Here is a 19,377-nt window from a genome sequence, read left to right as displayed (position 1 = left end):
TTTGGTCTTATTTTGGTCTGGATTCATGCATATTGCATGCATATTGTGTAATTGTAGTTCATATCATAATCTCCATGACAATCCAAAATAAAGATATCAGGAGATTACTTATTTATCTTGAAAACCTCCCTTTGTTCAAGATCAAAGCTTAACAAACACCTGGACTTTTTAGAATAAAGCACAGACAGTACCAGAACGTCACATGGAGACAGGTTTAGAAGAAGTTGGCAACCACAAGCTTTTCTTAGCCGTTGTAAAAATGCAATTACCCCAACAGGAAATAAACGACTGTCACATGTTCCATCTGCCCAACAGCAAGGTTAAATGTGTGGTTTACCAATAGATCATTCTTCTTAGTTTATTCCAGCCCCCACCATGCTAAGCATTGCCTGTTTATTTATTTAAAAGATTTTTTAATGTACCAGAAACATGATGCTAAAGACGGTATCATACGGTATGATGCTAAAGACGGTATCATACGGTACGATGCTAAAGACGGTATCACATGGTATGAAGCTAAAGCCGGTATCATACGGTATGATGCTAAAGACGGTATCACATGGTATGATGCTAAAGACGGTATCATACGGTACGATGCTAAAGACGGTATCATACGGTACGATGCTAAAGACGGTATCATACGGTATGATGCTAAAGCCGGTATCATACGGTACGATGCTAAAGGCGGTATCACATGGTATGATCCTAAAGACGGTATCATACGGTATGATGCTAAAGACGGTATCACATGGTATGATGCTAAAGACGGTATCATACGGTATGATGCTAAAGACGGTATCGTACGGTATGAAGCTAAAGACGGTATCACATGGTATGATGCTAAAGACGGTATCGTACGGTATGAAGCTAAAGACGGTATCATACGGTATGATGCTAAAGACGGTATCATACGGTATGATGCTAAAGACGGTATCATACGGTATGATGCTAAAGCCGGTATCATACGGTATGATGCTAAAGCCGGTATCATACGGTATGAAGCTAAAGACGGTATCATATGGTATGAAGCTAAAGCCGGTATCATACGGTATGATGCAAAAGACGGTATCATACGGTACGATGCTAAAGACGGTATCATACGGTATGATGCTAAAGCCGGTATCATACGGTATGATGCTAAAGACGGTATCACATGGTATGATCCTAAAGACGGTATCATACGGTATGATGCTAAAGACGGTATCACATGGTATGATGCTAAAGACGGTATCACATGGTATGATGCTAAAGACGGTATCGTACGGTATGAAGCTAAAGACGGTATCATACGGTATGATGCTAAAGACGGTATCATACGGTATGATGCTAAAGACGGTATCATACGGTATGATGCTAAAGCCGGTATCATACGGTATGATGCTAAAGCCGGTATCATACGGTATGAAGCTAAAGACGGTATCATATGGTATGAAGCTAAAGCCGGTATCATACGGTATGATGCAAAAGACGGTATCATACGGTACGATGCTAAAGACGGTATCATACGGTATGATGCTAAAGCCGGTATCATACGGTACGATGCTAAAGACGGTATCACATGGTATGATCCTAAAGACGGTATCATACGGTATGATGCTAAAGACGGTATCACATGGTATGATGCTAAAGACGGTATCATACGGTATGAAGCTAAAGACGGTATCATACGGTATGATGCTAAAGCCGGTATCATACGGTATGAAGCTAAAGATGGTATCATACGGTACGATGCTAAAGCCGGTATCATACGGTACGATGCTAAAGACAGTATCATACGGTATGAAGCTAAAGACGGTATCATACGGTATGATGCTAAAGACGGTATCATACGGTACGATGCTAAAGACGGTATCATACGGTATGATGCTAAAGCCGGTATCATACGGTACGATGCTAAAGACGGTATCATACGGAATGAAGCGGGACCCAGCGGGACCCAATCCCAATGCAGCCCTCGAGCTCAAAGCTCCTTGTCGTACGTAAGATGTGCGAAACGCACATATTGGGTCTCGACACCATCACACAAGTACTGAGATGGCAGAAAGCAAAAGCAAAAGTAAACAAAAAATAATGTGAATAAATGTTGGTTTGCACTTTTTTATTAATGTTAATTTATTTTACTTTGTGACCAGAAAGGTTTTTTTTTTGCTTCTTACTTTACTTAAGTGAAAACAATTGATATTATTTGTATTTATTTATTCATTTATTGTGTTTGTTCTAACTGTATTAACTAATGTTGAGTATTGTTACATGAATGTCTTACAATAACACATAATTGTCATAATTTCAAAAGTCCTGTCAACTTTTAACATCCTTTTTTTTTTTTTTACAAAAACACGGTGGGCTTCTAGCGGCCCGACCACCAGGCTGAGCAAGTTTTCCGGGGGAAACCCTGTTTTCCTAATAAGTCATACCGACTGCATCTAAAGTATAACATACTTCCCCTTTCTCTGTGGGAACCAGCTTTGTAGACGCCTCAGCAGGCTGATTAACATAAGCCTTAAAGAGCAGTATGCTGTATTCGTGCCTGCTATTTGAACACAAATGCGCCTTTAACCATCAAACTTTTGCTCGTGATACAAAATTAGGGAGCCCCGCGGCACTTTTGAACCCGTTTAAAAGCTCAACAAGTCTTAACTGACAACCTCTGGGCGATCTATGCAAAGCTAAATAAATGCCTTTAGCTTTAGGCGAAAAGCAATAACGCAAAAGAAGAATTGTTGCAGCTCACAATGAAGCCGAAAGAAAAAGATCTCAGATGGTCTCTCATCTGCATTCAGCCTCTGTAGCTGTAAATGAGGCTAAGTGTGGGGAGGGGATTTCTGCAGCCTTGCTTTTTAACTGCGTCTTTCTTCTGCTCTTTCAAAGTGTCCCTAACCGGGTCAGGACCAGTCGCCTTAATGAGCTTAATAAACTTAACAGTCTATATGAGAATCGCTCCGTTTCCTTGATTATTTACATAGGATATTTTTCTAAATTTCCCACACATATCACAGATATCAAACTATTCCCTGCTGTAAGAAAATCATCGGCACCTTCCCAAGAAACACAAAAGGCAGCCACACAAAAGGCTCTTTTCACCTTACATCCATCAGCTTCATAAATAGGTCAGAGACAGCTGCAAGCAGCTTCCAGCAGGGCTGGAATCTCGCAGCAGGTTATGACACACCATAACTGCTCAGTCATTTATACAAAGGCCTGTGTTTGCTTCCTGTATGGACCAAAGCTGGAACAAACACTGCATTGTCTCAAAGAACATAACAGAAAATGTAAATTGGAGTTTCTTACATTTGACACGGTCGGCTTTTAAAGGGGAACTCCGGTGTTTTTAAACCTGGACCTTATTTCTGGCATAAAATAAGGAGAACAGTTTGGTGAAAGTCGGCGTCCTTCAGAAGATATTTAGATAACTGGAGATCCATATAACGGACTGAACGGGGCTTAGAGCCTCTAAATAAGGCATTATCTGTCTTTATTTCACCAATACTTTAAGAAGAATGAATGAATGAACGTGTGCTATAGCTCTGTTAGCTCATAGCTGCTGTTATGTGGCTAACGGAGGGAATTCCACACAGGCACTCTACTGGGACCACTGGGACCAAATTTCTGTACTTCCCTGTAGTTTTTTGAGACAAAGCGTTAACAGCAGCGCTGTGCAATCTGCAGAGCTGATATGGGGAGGTTGATCCTGAATGCATCCATCTTATTTAGCACTGAATATCATTGCAAAACATCCTTTAGTTAGGAAGCTTTCCAATGATGGAAAAGGAGTGAAGTGCACCACTGTACATTTCCCACCAGTTACCTTCTGGTTTCTAATTCAGCATCTTAATTTATCTGGCAGGAAGCCCTCTGGCTATCATCAGCAACAGCCGGGTAAAACTCATGCGATGGCAGCCAGCTAAGGTTGCAGAATATATGATCCTTTGCAACTTGAGATGATAACAACAACCTGCTGGACGTTTTTTTCATTGTTGGAGCAACTAAAACTGTGTAGGTTCATGAAGCCGTGGAGACTGAAACACCTGGATAATCTGGAGTATCAGTGCACTGACACTCCTGCAGCGTAAGATTTCCTTTTGTTCGGGACAAAGGAGGTGAAATTGTAGCTCAAACGTTCAGTTTAAAGTGTGGCGATGGTAACTGTGACTGGAAACGTCATCTTCATCTGATAACAGGCACAATTATAATCATAATCATAACAAATAAAGAATGTTATGCTTATTTTCTACATTATCCAGTTTACTTTCTGATATTCGAGACTTTGTTTAAGCTGGTTTGAGCTGCTATAATTTCTATCAAACAAAAGAAAAACAGTTTTACTTCTTCAGATATGATTAATTTGACACTTTCTTTCAGTTTTAAAGTGATTTAAAGTGCCTGAAACTGCCTCAATCAAATATAAGTACAAATAGAGATATATAAATGGCTAACTAAGTAAGTTTGTATGATGATAAATGCAAGTAAAATTAAATAAAAGAATAATTTATGCAAAAACAATGTCAAAATTTAATTTTTTGCTTGTGTTAATGTTACCATTTATTTACTTTTCCACTTAGTTTTATTTCTGTTTTTGATTAGAATATATTATGAACTTCTTATTTCTGTTTTTTATATCCGACCGCACACTCGCTTAGATAATAATGCAAAAACGCATACAGGGAGCATGTGAAAAACAAAAGGAGAATATGGAAATAAATGGGTTTGGGGAGATAAACGGGAAGAAAATTGCATAACTTAGTTAAATAAATGACAAAAAATTATTAAAAACATGTGGTCGATTAAAAATGAAATAAATAATAAATCAATATGATACAATGGAAAGTAAATAAAGGAGTAACCAATGAAAGATTAAATATATTCAAATTAAGATAACAAATTAAATTGAAAACTGGGTGACAAAGTAATTAAATAACATTTACACCAGCTGAAATTAAAGCAGAAAAATTTGTCTATTTCATATTCTATACGATTATTTTTGCATTAATTAATTTGAGAGTTCATTTTAGTGGCATTTCTCATCACATAAACTTGTTTATTTAGCCATTTATATATTTATCTTGGATTATGGCAGTTTCAGTCCCATCAAAAATGCTGCTGCAGACAGTTTTTCTTCTTCTTTTGTCCTCCGTTTCCCTAAATGTTTTCAGGACACACTGCTGAGATATGCCAAGTTTCCAGAAAGCCTGGAGAACTTTTGCTGAAGGCCACTTTTTCAGTTCAATCCAGTAAGTATCTCCCAGCGGACCAAACGGATTCAGATGAAATGGATCTCTTCTAAAGATTCTTAAGTTCTGCAGCAGCCTGCTAATGATGCATTGACCTGAATCAGGTGTGTTGAAGCAGGGAAACAGGAAGCTACAGGTGAGCGAGTTCATTTCTTTCCGACTTAAAACATCAGTCCACACAAAGACTGACGGTGAGCTTCCAGCCTGACGTCTTTTTTGTCTGAGAGTTATTGTTTTCAGTTTCAGAACCTGCACCTGAGACGTTTATGGACAGGAAAACGTGAGCTGTGCACACTCTGGCGTCCCTCCGTGCAGCACCCTCATTTCACCGGTATGACCATGAGAAATGATGATATAAACGTTATAAAGTCACTCCATGAAAGGGTTACTAGAAAGAACATAAAGCCACCCCTGACTGAACATTTATGTAACATTTTGAACCCATTAAGATTAACGGATTCTTCCAGGTTGCTATAAGCCCAAACAAGATCCAAGATGAACGTCAACAGTGACTCGAATCAGTCTATCTGCAGCAATCACGGGTCACTGCTTTATATTCCCAGATGTAAGTGCTTAATGAAAATGTCACAGGGATTACCAGAGAACAATGATATTGCATCAATGTCAAAATAATAATCTTAGGCTTTAATATTTTTCCACCAGAGTCCCGAACACGTAGCCTTCATCCTTATACTGTCGCACTGCTGAGACCTGCCCAGAAAGTCTCCATCCATTTTATTCACAGCTGAAAATAACTCGCCTCTAAATGCAGTTTAGAAGATATTCCACAAAGGTGGAACGAGACGAAGGAGGTGGAGATTAATTCCGGTGCATTACTCCAGGTCTAAAAGAGCGAAAGAGTGTCCCAAACTACTAAAATAACAAACACTAAGAGCTTGTTGCATAAGAACAGAAAGTCGAAATGTAGTTTCTGCCATCAATTATGGATCAGGTTTGAAAAAGGATCCATTTTCTGTGAATATAAAAAGATCTCGCCTGCTGACGCCCAGGTGAGTGCAGAGCATCTCAGGTGATGACAGCCAACAGCCTTACCTTCCCTCAGATGACACTTTCTGCAGACTTTTTGGATTTGTACGTCTTACTCTTGGGGTGTTGGTGGATGTCCTCAAGAGGTTTAAAGATTAACTAATTACTTTAACGACAGGAATGGATGTGGACCGTGAAAAATGTGCCATAAACCAGTTGATGACCCGATTCTACATGTGAAATCCTTTTGATTAGCATGTGAAAATCATTTGGATTTGACAAAAAGGGACAGAATATTAGCATGTTTACATTAAGTCAAGCTATGGCCAGTAAATTGAATAATTCTGCTTTGTCCCATATGTATTATTCATTTGCTTTCAGTTGGACTATCGTGTTTAGTCTGGTTTTTGGGCAAGCTAACACAATAGTAGCCACATAACAGCAGCTATGAGCTAACAGAGCTATAGCACACGTTCATTCATTCATTCTTCTTAAAGTATTGGTGAAATAAAGACAGATAATGCCTTATTTAGAGGCTGCATCCTCTAAGCCCCGTTCACTCCGTTATATGGATCTCGAGTTATCTAAATATCTTCCGAAGGACGCCGACTTTCACGTATTTCATACCAGAAATAAGGTCCAGGTTTAAAAATACCAGAGTTCCCCTTTAAGCTATCAGCCCCATTTGTACCATAATAGCAGAAATGTGTCCTGTTCTCTCCACTCACACCTGATTGTAACCATAAAGCTTCAGATTCCATTGTTGCTAACAGATATATGCTATCGAATCATACATTTGTCTTATTTGTTTACCATTAAAGAAATGAAGCCCAGTTTCTGATGGAACGGATGCTTTTTCTTCTGAATATTGTCTCATAAAGCCATCCAGTTAAGTGAAATTACTCATTCCAGTCAAAGTCCACCTCTCCCAGGCTAACACTGTGCTAGTTTGCCCGTTGTCAGGCCAAAGGAGACGTGATTCTGATAATATGGTCCTGCTACCATGGAGACCGGTGTGACTCTGCATCTTAATAGACTTCTTCACATAAGCCCCCCTTCTTAATTATTCATTAGGCCCTCCAGAGAAACAGGCCATGCTGCAGCTTCGCCACCTTCCTGGTGTGAATCCAGCTTGTAACCAGATATATCGACAGCCGCAACGTGGCCGGAGACAAGTTCTAAAATATCGAAAGTGTGACGAGAGGAGTCCAAATCACAAGGAGCGTCGGTCTGAGGTTTCAGTCACACAAATGCACATATATTCAAATGAGTTTTAGAAGAGAAGATTAAAACTCCATAGCTTTTTTGTGATGGAGGGGAGAGAAAAAGGGACTTAATTTCCTGTGACGATGCCTCTTATCTTATCATAAGATAAAAGTGGAAGGTGAGGCCCCTGAATGACAGGATGTACAGTTGTTATCACGAGGAAATGGATATATATTAATTTACATGAACCTCTAACACCTTCATAGCCACATCCGGACAGAGACCTTCTAAGAACTGTCCACCTCGAATTTCATTATAAGAACTGCCCTTCCCCAGAGGAACTGTTTCATTTTGCATTCATACATGAGTCGGGGACCTGGACAGGGACTGATGTGACGCAGCCGTCTGCGACAGACGTGTTACTTTAGCGCCACTCAACAACAGAACAGAACCTGGGAAAAGTAAGGAGAGAAGAAAACAACAGCACCAAGAAGCTAACATGGAGAGCGAGGAGGCCACCGTGTTCATGGTCTGCATGGCGGTGATATTAATCATGGACGATCACATCAGGCGTCTAAGATGGAGGCTGGAAGAGCTCACAGCGAGAGTCAGGAGACGGAGAATCCAGCAGCGGGCGATACTTCTTCGTTTCATGGAGGAAAGAAGGAGAGCAGAGCGCCGCAGACAAAGGAGACGAAGTTTAACTCATTAAACAGGCGCCGGTTGGGTCCGTGTCGTATGAGTAAACGTTTCAGACAAGGGGCGGAGCCACCAGCCACCAAACACCTACGTCATATGTGTTGCTATGGAAACCAGAAAAGACCTCGGAGAAGGAGCTAAAATGGTTCCAGGAACTGAGGGCCGTGGTCCAGAGTTCCTGTATGTCCGAAGGAATGAAAAAACGGCCCGATTCCTGAAAAGGTTCCAGGAACTGCAAAAGGTTCCTACAGAGGGAAAGAGCCTCATTACAGTGTGATTTAGATTGATGGCTCCGGTTTTACCTTCAGGGGTCTGTTTGCTGTCATTGTTTGTTTACTCACAACCTGCTCAAAAATGCTCCCAACCCTTACAGATAAGAACAAATGAGGGAAATACACCACAGCACACTCATAAAGTTAAGAGTCACGTGGGATGAAGCACATGCTCTAACTGGAGCCACACTGGGCTGCTGATATTAAAGCATCAATCGGCAGGAAAATGAGAAGAAATCCCAGCTCATGTTCCTCTTTTTTCTTGCTCTGTCTTGGATTAAGCAAACTAAATGCTGCACTGGCTCCTTTTTATTGATTAAATTGTTCAAACATGGTGGTCACAGCATTTTCAATGGTCCGAATGTGTGAAAAAAAACGGCCCGATTCCTGAAAAGGTTCCAGGAACTGCAAAATGTTCCTACTGTGGGAATGAGCCTATTCACTCTGAAGCTATAATCACTTCGATATCTATCCATAAATGGATGCAGACACCTCCGGTGTTCCTCGTTATGATATTTATCTCTGATTTGGAGGCGTCGATTCTCTCGTCACAAACTGAATTAACAGAAGCCTTCAGCTCTGTAAATTCAAAGCAAAGGATCCTGTTAAAGGTGGAAAACGTGCATCAGGTGGCACATAGGATTATATGTTGCTATGGAGCCCAGAAAAGACCTCGAAGAAGGAGCTAAAATGGTTCTAGGAACTGAGGGCCGTGGTCCCGAGTTCCTGTGTCCGAATGTGTGAAAAAACGGCCCGATTCCTGAAAAGGTTCCAGGAACTGCAAAAGGTTCCTATTGTGGGAATACGCCTATTGTTACTAGCAGCCTGTCACAAAGACACATCATTTGTTCCCATTTTTTTAGTTGCATCTATGAAAAACAGCAAAGATAACACAGTTTGACAGACAGAAAATAGGATTATGTGTTGCTATGGAACCCAGAAAAGACCCTGAAGGAGCTAAAATGGTTCCAGGAACTGAGGGCTGTGGTTCCTAGTTCCTGTATGTCCGAATGTGTGAAAAAACGGCCCGATTCCTGAAAAGGTTCCAGGAACTGCAAAAGGTTCCTACAGAGGGAATGCGCCAAATGACTCTTTATGTAAGTTACAAGATTGTTTGGTGTAGAGGTTTAAATTGATCACAGTTCAGCCATTAAACTGAAGCTCATTAGACATTTTACAAAGTGTCAGAATGAGGGGAGGCTGGACAATCTGTTTACAAAATGCACCTTTTAGTGTCTTTGTTTGCAGTTCCTACAGAGGGAAAGCGTCTCAACTCCTCAGCCTCATGCGGCAAATCAAAATCAGAATAAAACAATCAAAAAGGAAATGCTTACATTACATGCTCTTATGAAACCTCTCCATGTACAACCCTTTAATATGTCATATGTGGATGGAAAGACACATATTTAGCTTCATCTTACAACCAAAAGCAGGGCAGTCAGTCATATTGCCTGTCTAAAATCAAAAGGTGTAATTAATTAACTCCAATAAAGACCCCGGTTCACACATCAAATATCTTTCCAATGTTAAAAATCAAGGGAGATACACATGAAAAAACCCTTTAAAAAGCCACAAAACATGCAACTCTGCTCACTAATGACTAATTCAATCCTATTATTTCATCCATACTCACAGTTTTCATTACAAAAGTCTGTATGGAATAAAAACCTTTAACATGAACCTGTCCCTAAACAGCAGAATATCTACTGGGGTCTCAAAACCTAATGATTATAACCTAAAACTATAAAGTTGATTATACTCCTGATCCCAGAAGCCATTCCCACCGCTGTGTCCAATAAGCATAAATAAATAGCTTCCAATTATCTGCCAAACAGAACATTACATTACATTCTCCGGCTCTATTAGCACACACTGCATCTCTCCTTTTCATATTTGTACAAATTAAATATCATTTGGGTTCGTAATTGATATTAAAAAGATATTTTTCACCTTTTTTCCCTCCCATAATAAAAATATAGGTCCTGTAAATGCTGCCTAGCTTGAATCTGGTGGAATCTTACAGCACACACTGTACTGCAATATGTGGCTGGATCTTAAACAGATGTACGCTTTCATGTAAGATTTTAACTTGATAAAGTAACGTATACTGAATAATGAATGAGCTCTGAGCTGCAGCCTCATTTACTCATGTAAAAATCAGAGGTAAGGAATTTCAAATCAGTGTGATGGAGGAAATGGTCTCCTGTGATTTTCAGCATTAAAAGGCAAGTGATATTCACTTAGAATAAGAATAATTAATCGGTTGTTTTTAGAGAAAGAGATCAAGCCAGGTAACAGTTTCTCCCTTTTTTCTAGCCCTCCAGGCTTAGTCAGTAACCTGCCATGAACCGGGGGTTTGAAGCTCCAACCAGCATGCCTAAATCCAATCAACCATCACAGCAAAGGGACCTTACAGAAACATGTCGCTCTGATGGAGCACAGTCCCAGAGCGCCTGCAAAGGCTGACTTTATCCCGCACTGCTGAGAATCAATGTACTCCGAGCTGTCCTTACAAAAGAAATCGGCTCAGCACTTTTGAAACAGAGGGACAAAAATCCCCCCGTTATCAAGAAAAAGGAAGTTAAGCTGAAGGTGACATTTAATCTGGTCTGGATGCAAAACATAAGAGGTGTTGATGGGTAAAATAAAACAGTTCATTGTATGTTTGTACATAAATTACTGTTATCGTCGGCAGTAGAAACCAAAAACAACTCTATCCAAACCTCTTTATGTTTACCCAGTGTCAGCTTCCAGGTTCTAGGATTTAATCACTGTCGTAAATGACATTGAAACAGAAACATTGCTTTAAAAAAGCATTCAATAAAGTCCTTGGTAAAGCCTTCACCGACACTTCAAACACAAGCAATGAGAGGCAGGATGAGACAAACTGACACAGAAATGCAGATAAGGAAGCCAGTCACAACACTTCCTTATTTTAACAACAGTCTGTAAACATCTGGAACTGAGGAGACCAGCTGTTGGGCCTTTGGGAGAGGAAAGTTGTCCCATTCTTGCCTGATAAGAGGATTCTGGCTGCTCAGCAGTCCTGGCTGTTCACTAATGTTTCTGGAGGTTCACATGTGGCTTCTTCTCTGGCTGATGGAGCTTTAACCTGCATTTGTGGATGTTACAGTGAGCTGTGCTCACAGACAGTGATTCCTGGAAGTGTTCCTGGGTCCATGCAGTGGTTTCCAGGACAGAATCAGGTCTGTTTCTAATGCAGAGCTGCCTGAGAGCCTGAAGGTCACAGAGACGTCTCCAGATCCTCTGAATCCTTGATGATTGAATATTCAAACATTATTCTTCCTCTATAAGGTGCTCTTTTTATACCCGATCATATCACTGACCTGTTGTTAATTCACCTAATTAGTTACAACATGATCCTCCAGCTGTTTCCTCTTAGTTTCACTTACTTTTCCAGCCTTTTGTTGCCCCTGTCCCAACTTTTCTGAGTGTTGCTGCCATCAGATTCAAGATGAGCTCATATTATCCATTAAATATTCAAACACCTCACTTTCAATTTAATATTTTCCATGTTCTACTAATAACAAAATGTTAGTTTATGAGATTACACCGTTTTACACGTTGCTTTGTTGTTGTAATGACACAAAAACAGCATTAAAGTGCTGAAATTAAAGGAATGTATGCAGTTCTTTATATAACAGCAAATTATTTTCAGCTGACATGGCTATTCTAAAAACTAAGGGCAGCATTTAAAGGCAGGGGAACTGTTATGCAATAGGATGTACAAACACACACAGATACCAACGTGCCTGCAAGTCATTTTACCGACTACATTAAATCCCTAAACCTTTGCACTTCATGCCTAATTCACACCACTTTGGCTGAAAGCTGCCTAATCCTTATTCTGGCCTATACTCTTAATGCAGATCCAAATCCTCTAAAACCTTTTAAAGACATCAGTAGCAGCAAAACACACAACAAACTCCAGCCAGAGACTTATTCGAGGAAGTGCCAGTAGTTTATTCCAATATACATGTCCGACCTGGTTCCTTTCGGCTGGCATTTCCATCTGATCGTTCATTATTTAAGAACAAAGACCGATCCGAGGTGGATCTTTAACGAACAAGGCGGTAACAGCTTGGTGCAAGAAGAGCCTGGAAGCTGATTGGTTCATCCTGGGCTTTGTTAGAAAACAGCTTTCATAGATCAGTGCTAATTTTGCTCAAAATATCTCATTATTGCCAAACTAATAACCAACTTTAATTATTTCAAGATAAAGCAACCTGACATTCAGCTAGCTTTCCATTTTTTAAGTGCAAGGAAAATGCAAACAAGATTAGAAAGCAACTTTAGGCTAAAGTGCAAGAAGGAAGGAGTCATTTGTTCATGGCGCTAGAGCCAAATATAAGTTTAAACAACTAAAGCTGACAGCCAAGGCCTGAAAGATGCACCACAGTTGCTAAATACAAGTATGTTGGCAAGGTTTAGTGCTCTTAGGATCTTAGGAAAACAGAGAGAAAGTCATTTTTTAGCTGTAATTTGGGTCTTTCTTTGGAATTAAGAAAACTTAAGACACATCCAGGTTGGAAAAGACTAAAAAAATAAAGATTATCTGACCGGACCCGTTTAAAAAGGCACCTTCAGTAGATGGAGTGAGACTTCAAGTGAAAGTCATGGCCCCAAAAATGGCTGATTTCATCCCTCAACTTTATCAAGAATCCGACATTTGCTAACTCTGAGAATTCCCTCGTTTTTAGGGAACGCCACCCTGGAAAATGCAGACATTTTGGCTTTACCATAAGCAGCCAGAGTGACTGCACAAATAAGGAAAGACAGGTGTGTGTCTGTGTGTGAATGTGTGCCGAGAGAACAGGAGCCCTTTAATCACAGAGAGCCCCAGCGTCCCACTTTCCCGCATGACATCCATCACCACAGCTCAGTTCTCCTCAACACCACCCCCCCAATCTTCAATCCCTCCACCTCCTCTGCTGGCTCTCCACCAGAGCCCACCAGTCCACCCCCCCCGCCTCACGCCCTCCAACGATTCCTTGCCAGTGAAGCATGCCACCGAGGCAAAGCTCCTTTTCCTCAGGATTTATAATCCCAAAGGAAAAAAGCAGCTGAAAGGGTTCTTTATAAAGCTGGGGGCAGTCAGGAGCTCACCTCTGGATGGTCACTACACTCTGTATAAGGCCACAGTGCAGTACAGACGGGACTTTCTGCAGGGTTACCATGAATAACCCGAGAGGATGGACAAAAACTGAATCACAAACATTATTAAGGACGTCCTGACAAGCTCATTGTTGGAAGTACACCGCAGCCTGCATGATAATGACATAGAATACATCTCATGTAATCAAATCATCATGTCATAACCTGATTAGACTACACATGGACTGCACTGGCGAGTTAAGTGCTTCTGCAATGAGAAAAACATGCAAATTGCACTTACTCCCTCTATTCAGTGACTTTTCCTCTGTTTACTTATTCAAAACAAGCACAAAGTCTGCAACGCTATGAAAATCATCATAAATCTTTATGATATTTCAAAATCTCCCGTTTCTGATGCTGATTTCAATCAATGTATTAATTTGCTTCCTGTAAAAAGCTGCGGAAGTGTCCTCGGCATCGAAACTAAACGTAATCTCTTGGAGGACAGTCGTTAACGCGTCTCGCGGGCTCGTGTAAAACCAGGTGATGAGCCTGGTTACTGTTTCACCGACCTGTCTCTGTTCAAGTTGCCTGAAACCTACAAGGAAGTACAACCACTTTCGGTGAGACGGTGACATGTTTACTGGCAAATCCTGTGAAAATAGTAGCGCGAGCGTCCGCTTCAGAGAGCCACGAGCTTTTATGGCTGGCTTAATTAAGGAGGCTCAAACCAGGTGTGAGCGAGCCTCGTTATTTCAGTTATCCGCGGGCAAACCTGTTTAGGACGTGTTCCCCAAACAAGTACGTTATTCTGCGCTGTAGATATTTTTTTAATCAAACCATGACACTGTAGTTTCGTTCATCAGCTAGCTAAGACGGTCGCCTAATAACAATGGGACCCCCTGCCCGCTGCGGCGATTAACGTCCCGATTGGGCTGTAAAATTGAGCTAGCGTTACCGTTAGCTACGTTGGCTCAGTCACCCTCCAGGTTCGCCCGAAACCCAACCGCCTCATATTTCAGAGACCCCGTCGTTTCTGGGTACACTTGCTTTTTTTCCCGTGCTGCCTCGATCGACCACCTCACATTTCACAACAAAACACGCACCGCCGCAATGACAAGTCGCCCACTCCCGAGCACCGAAAGCTAAAAGCGGCGCCTCCTCTTCCAGTCTCGTCTCCTCAACTACGGAGCTCGAAGCGAGCTCCGCGGCGGCTGCGGCGGCGTGAGCGGGGCTTACCTTTGAGAGGGCACCGCCGGCAGCCCACGGACACGGCGTAAGGTTGTAGTAAAGCTTGAAACACAGTGGAGAGACGGGAGGAAACGTCGCTGTGTTGGACACACTGTAAAGATGGGATTCGAGGCAACGGTAGCGCACGAGCCCCGCCGCACGCTCAGCCCACAACGAGAATGACACATTTAGGGACCGTCTGCGTGTTAACAGCCCGCCCCAAACGAGTGGTTAGTACATATGTATAATCAGACTCAACCCACTTTATGCTCCTCCAGTACAACAACCCATTGGAAACAAAGGAATTGCCACACTTTGGAAAGAAAATAAAATGAACAAAACACAGCTAAAACACTAACAATATTTTCAAAACTCATTCTAACTTTGCAAAACATACCTATAAAACATATAAAGCAGTTGTAATTTATTTGCTGTTGTTCAGATAGAGTAATTTCCTAAACAAATATTCAAATGAGGTGTTACACCTGGCTGATTTTACAGAAAACACAGCTCTGAACAACAGAGCTGGCAATGGAAACAGCTGAAATCAGTAGCACTCGTGAAGGCAATAAACTAAAAGTCAAGCAAAGGTTACAGAGACAAAATAAAAAAGATTTTCACAAGCATCGTCTCTCTCTGTCCCGACACGACTCCCTCTTATCTACTCGGGCCGGATCTCGATGCTTTAAAGAGAAACAAGCTGATTTAAAGCATCATCAGCTGACAACACAAAGGATCCGTTTCTGTATAATTGCTTAAAAAACTATGACAGAGCTCAGATATTCTGGGCCTGTGTCACTGAAATGATGAAGACTTTAAAAAGCTGTGAAAGTTCCAAGAGCTGCTTATTTACTTCTTGCTTTCATGAAAGCAGCAAAAAGGAAATGATCTATCTATCTATCTATCTATCTATCTATCTATCTATCTATCTATCTATCTATCTATCTATCTATCTATCTATCTATCTATCTATCTATCTATCTATCTATCTATCTATCTATCTATCTATCTATCTATCCATCCATCCATCCATCCATCCATCCATCCATCCATCCATCCATCCATCCATCCATCCATCCATCCATCCATCCATCCATCCATCCATCCATCCATCCATCCATCCATCCATCTAAACAAAAGAAATAAATATTTTATCCATAAATGTCTGGTGTATCCATAAAACCCCACATGGTGTCATAAATTAAACACACAAATACTTCTACCAACACATTAGAATTGCAACCATACATTTACATTATTAATGTGACATATGTATCCTCCATTAACCACTTTTACTCCTGCTGTTTTAATTGAATTTTGCCTGTAATTATGTTATAATTGCACAATCCCGGCGGATTTTACAGTGAGTTCACATGCATGGTGAACATGGGTAACAGTGAATTGTTTACATTTGCCACGGAAAGGGGAGACTTAAAGCAAGACGGTCCCTAAAATATGTTCCTTCAATGAAACACGAACACACTCTTAGTGTTTGCTTCCATCTGCTGGTGGGTGGGACACTACAAACCTCCACAGCAGCGCGACCCTGAAACTTCTTATTAACTTACTATGATAGCCACTTCATTATCAGCCATTGTCCTCATCAGAAATATCTTCCGTTTTGTATACGGTGTGTATGGCTAATAAGTGATATTTACAATGAATTTAGTTGTAAATTGACACACACTTCAATCATCATTGATAGCAGCTTGCCATGTAAATCTGCAAGAATTGATGTGAATGACATGCTGCTGTGCTGCTGATAACACTGACTGAAGTTAAAGAAGCTCTTGGAACAGGAGGATGGATTCGGTGACCTTATTTAAGGCAGGGATTGTATAATTTGAGTCCAGGAGGTCAGATTCCAGTTTGAAATGGAGTTTGTTTGCATATTTCTGTCTGTGATAGATGAGACTCAATCCAGGGTTCTTCTTCAAGGTGGAAGCAGGCTGTAACAACGCCAATAATCTGACTATCTACAGAAGAAAAATGCAGGGAGTAACATGAAATGATGATTTGGGGAATAAAACATATGCAGTCTTGCTGACTGACTGTGTTCTGCAGTTTATAAACTGCTGGTTAGTGGATGCAGCAGCCAGGTATTTACAGATGGGACCCGACCCACTCACCAGACGCAGCCTCTCGACTCTCAAATTTGGACATCATCAGACCAAAGTAGAGGTTTTCAGTGGTCTAATCCCTATTCCTTGTGTCCTGGCCTCCTTATGTTTCTGTCTGCCACTTGATTCCTGTGAGAATTATGTAGGGTTCTCTCAAAATGTGTATAAATATATATATTTTTTTATTTCTACTTGGTTTCTATAATCTTAGTGATGGTTAAAAAAAAAGAAGCAGATTATCGCTTTATATTATACGGAGCCGAGAAGGACTTCATTTCCCAGAATCCTCTTGTTGTTTGTTTTAATCTTGCTGTAGTCAGGTTTAAAATAAATATTGTTCATATATTAACTATGTAATTCGTGTATTGTTTAAAAATATTCTATGGTCTTTAAATAAAGGTTAACTTTTCTTGTTTGATAAAAAAAAGACTTTCGGGAGGAAGTATCCCAGAAAGTTCACCGGGACGGAAAGTGTATGGCTGCGTCTTCCTCGGCTGAGAAAGAAGTGAATGTTTGGAGACTCGAACTAAAAGTTGGCCCTGATATTGCACTGCCAGAGAGACTTTAATCGGCCAGAGTACTCTTTTCACATATCTTAGTCGTGTGTGTTTCTCTTACGACAGTAAAAGAAAATTTCCCGAGCCGACAGCGGAAGCTCCGCCATTAGCTTCACCATTAGCTTCTCCATTAGCTTCTCCATTAGCTTCGCTATTAGCTCCGCCATTAGCTTCACCATTAGCTTCTCCATTAGCTCCACCATTAGCTTCTCCATTAGCTCTGCCTTCTTGCTAGTAGCACGGTGGTGGAGAACCAGACTGCTTCTCAACACGGACAAGAGGAAGTCTCCATGGGATATTCGTGCGGGTGTGAGGACGGACCGGACGAGCCGACAGCAGAGGACGGGTTGCAGGTAGCCGGTCTGGACATCGCTCTGTGGCTTGGCGGGATACACCGCCATGTTGTCTCCACACCGAGAGGTTGCGTGAGTACTTGACCTTGGAACTGAACGAGTGGAGGTTACAGGTACGGGATTGTGTTTGGGCAGCCTGTGTGACTGTCCCTCAAAGTTAATTATTTTCATAACTGAATAAATCTTCATGTGCACCAACGCTACAAATGGGCCCCAACTGTTAGGGCATTTTTTTTGGTATCATTATCATTTATGTGAACTGTGAACAATATTCTGGTATTGTGTATTTATTATGGTATTAATTTAAATTTTAAAGGTATAAAATAAATGTTTGTGTTTTACCTTTACATATTGTGCTTTAAGTTTATTTTAGAGTAATCTGTATTTCTGAGGGCTTACATAATTTTTGCTAGTGCTAACATAGCATAGTTAGAGAGTTATTTTCCTATTTTTTCCATTCTCATAATGAAGTCCCTTGTTTTAATTAAGACCTACAGTGAATTCACCATCTTTAGCTGAGAACCTAGGACCTGTTTTATTCTATTGAGTGTGACCTCAGTATAGATTATAAACACTAAGGGGAAAAAGGGGGTTACAATTAGCCCATGAGGCGCTGTCCCCAACAGTGTTGGAAATAACAGCATTAAGAATATAATGGGATTATTTTTTTCAGTGAGGAGTCATCTAATTAATAACTCGATATACATGAAACCACAGAAAACATAGCTGACCAAAGGTGTAAATAACAACAAAATCCTTCGGTCAATTGTGATCAACTAATCTACAAATTAAATGACACAGAAATATGTTAGCGCACTACACAATAAGTTTAAGCTAGCAAGTTAACAGAGGCTAAAACACGGAAATTTCTGTGACCATAGTGCCGTTTACCTCTCCCAAGGAGTACAGCAGCAAAAGAGGCCGCATTCAACACATGAAACCACAGAAAACATAGCTGACCAAAGGTGTAAATAACAACAAAATCCTCCGGTTAATCGTGATCAACTTCAGCTCCTCTCTCCCAAGGAGAACAACAGCAAAAGAAGTGGTTTCAACACATGAAACCACAGAAAACATAGCTGACGAAAGGTGTAAATAACAACAAAATCCTCCGGTCAATCGTGATCAACTTGAGCTCCTCTCTCCCAAGGAGTACAACAGCAAAAGGGGAGAGGCAAAAGCGTGAGACACATATAGAGGAGGGACCCTCAAAAGTGAACGTTGAGGTCAGAAACTGAGTCTCAAACGTTCCACATATTGGCTCAGGAGGTCGGACATGTCAGGTAATAACTATTTAAACTATTTAAGATTTTGTGTAATTGTAATTCTACATATTACTGCTGTATAATTGACTCTTTTACAAAAACACCACATTGATACATCAGCCAGGGAGATTCCAGTGGAAAAAACACAACCCTCAAGGCCAGTCTGTGAGAAAATAGGTTTATTATCCAAATAAGCAAAAAAGTACACAGTGGGTTCACGGTTCTAATTATCAGAGAGAAAATTAATGTCGTCGTTGATGATTTACAGACAAATTAAGTTCATTGTCACACGGCACATTCACATTCTTGATATGTTTAAACAGACATTGACTGAACAGACAAAGA

At 40.7% G+C, this 19,377-nt stretch overlaps 2 protein-coding genes across 2 annotated transcripts in view; both read right to left on the bottom strand.

Moving 5' to 3' along the window:
• The window catches only part of mgat5 (alpha-1,6-mannosylglycoprotein 6-beta-N-acetylglucosaminyltransferase), a 91,993-nt gene extending 77,092 nt beyond the window's left edge, over positions 1-14,901 (bottom strand). The window contains exon 1 of the mRNA XM_072371237.1: positions 14,747-14,901. The gene's annotated coding sequence lies outside the window, so the exon portion shown is untranslated. The remainder of the gene's footprint in view (positions 1-14,746) is intronic.
• r3hdm1 (R3H domain containing 1) overlaps positions 1-19,377 on the bottom strand; it is a 367,959-nt gene that overhangs the window by 293,416 nt on the left and 55,166 nt on the right. The window lies entirely within an intron of this gene.

Source organism: Leuresthes tenuis, unplaced genomic scaffold (assembly GCF_036924035.1).
Source record: "Leuresthes tenuis unplaced genomic scaffold, fLeuTen1.0.hap1 SCAF_1, whole genome shotgun sequence".
Taxonomy (NCBI): domain Eukaryota; kingdom Metazoa; phylum Chordata; class Actinopteri; order Atheriniformes; family Atherinopsidae; genus Leuresthes; species Leuresthes tenuis.
This window is presented reverse-complemented; position numbering and strand designations above follow the sequence as displayed.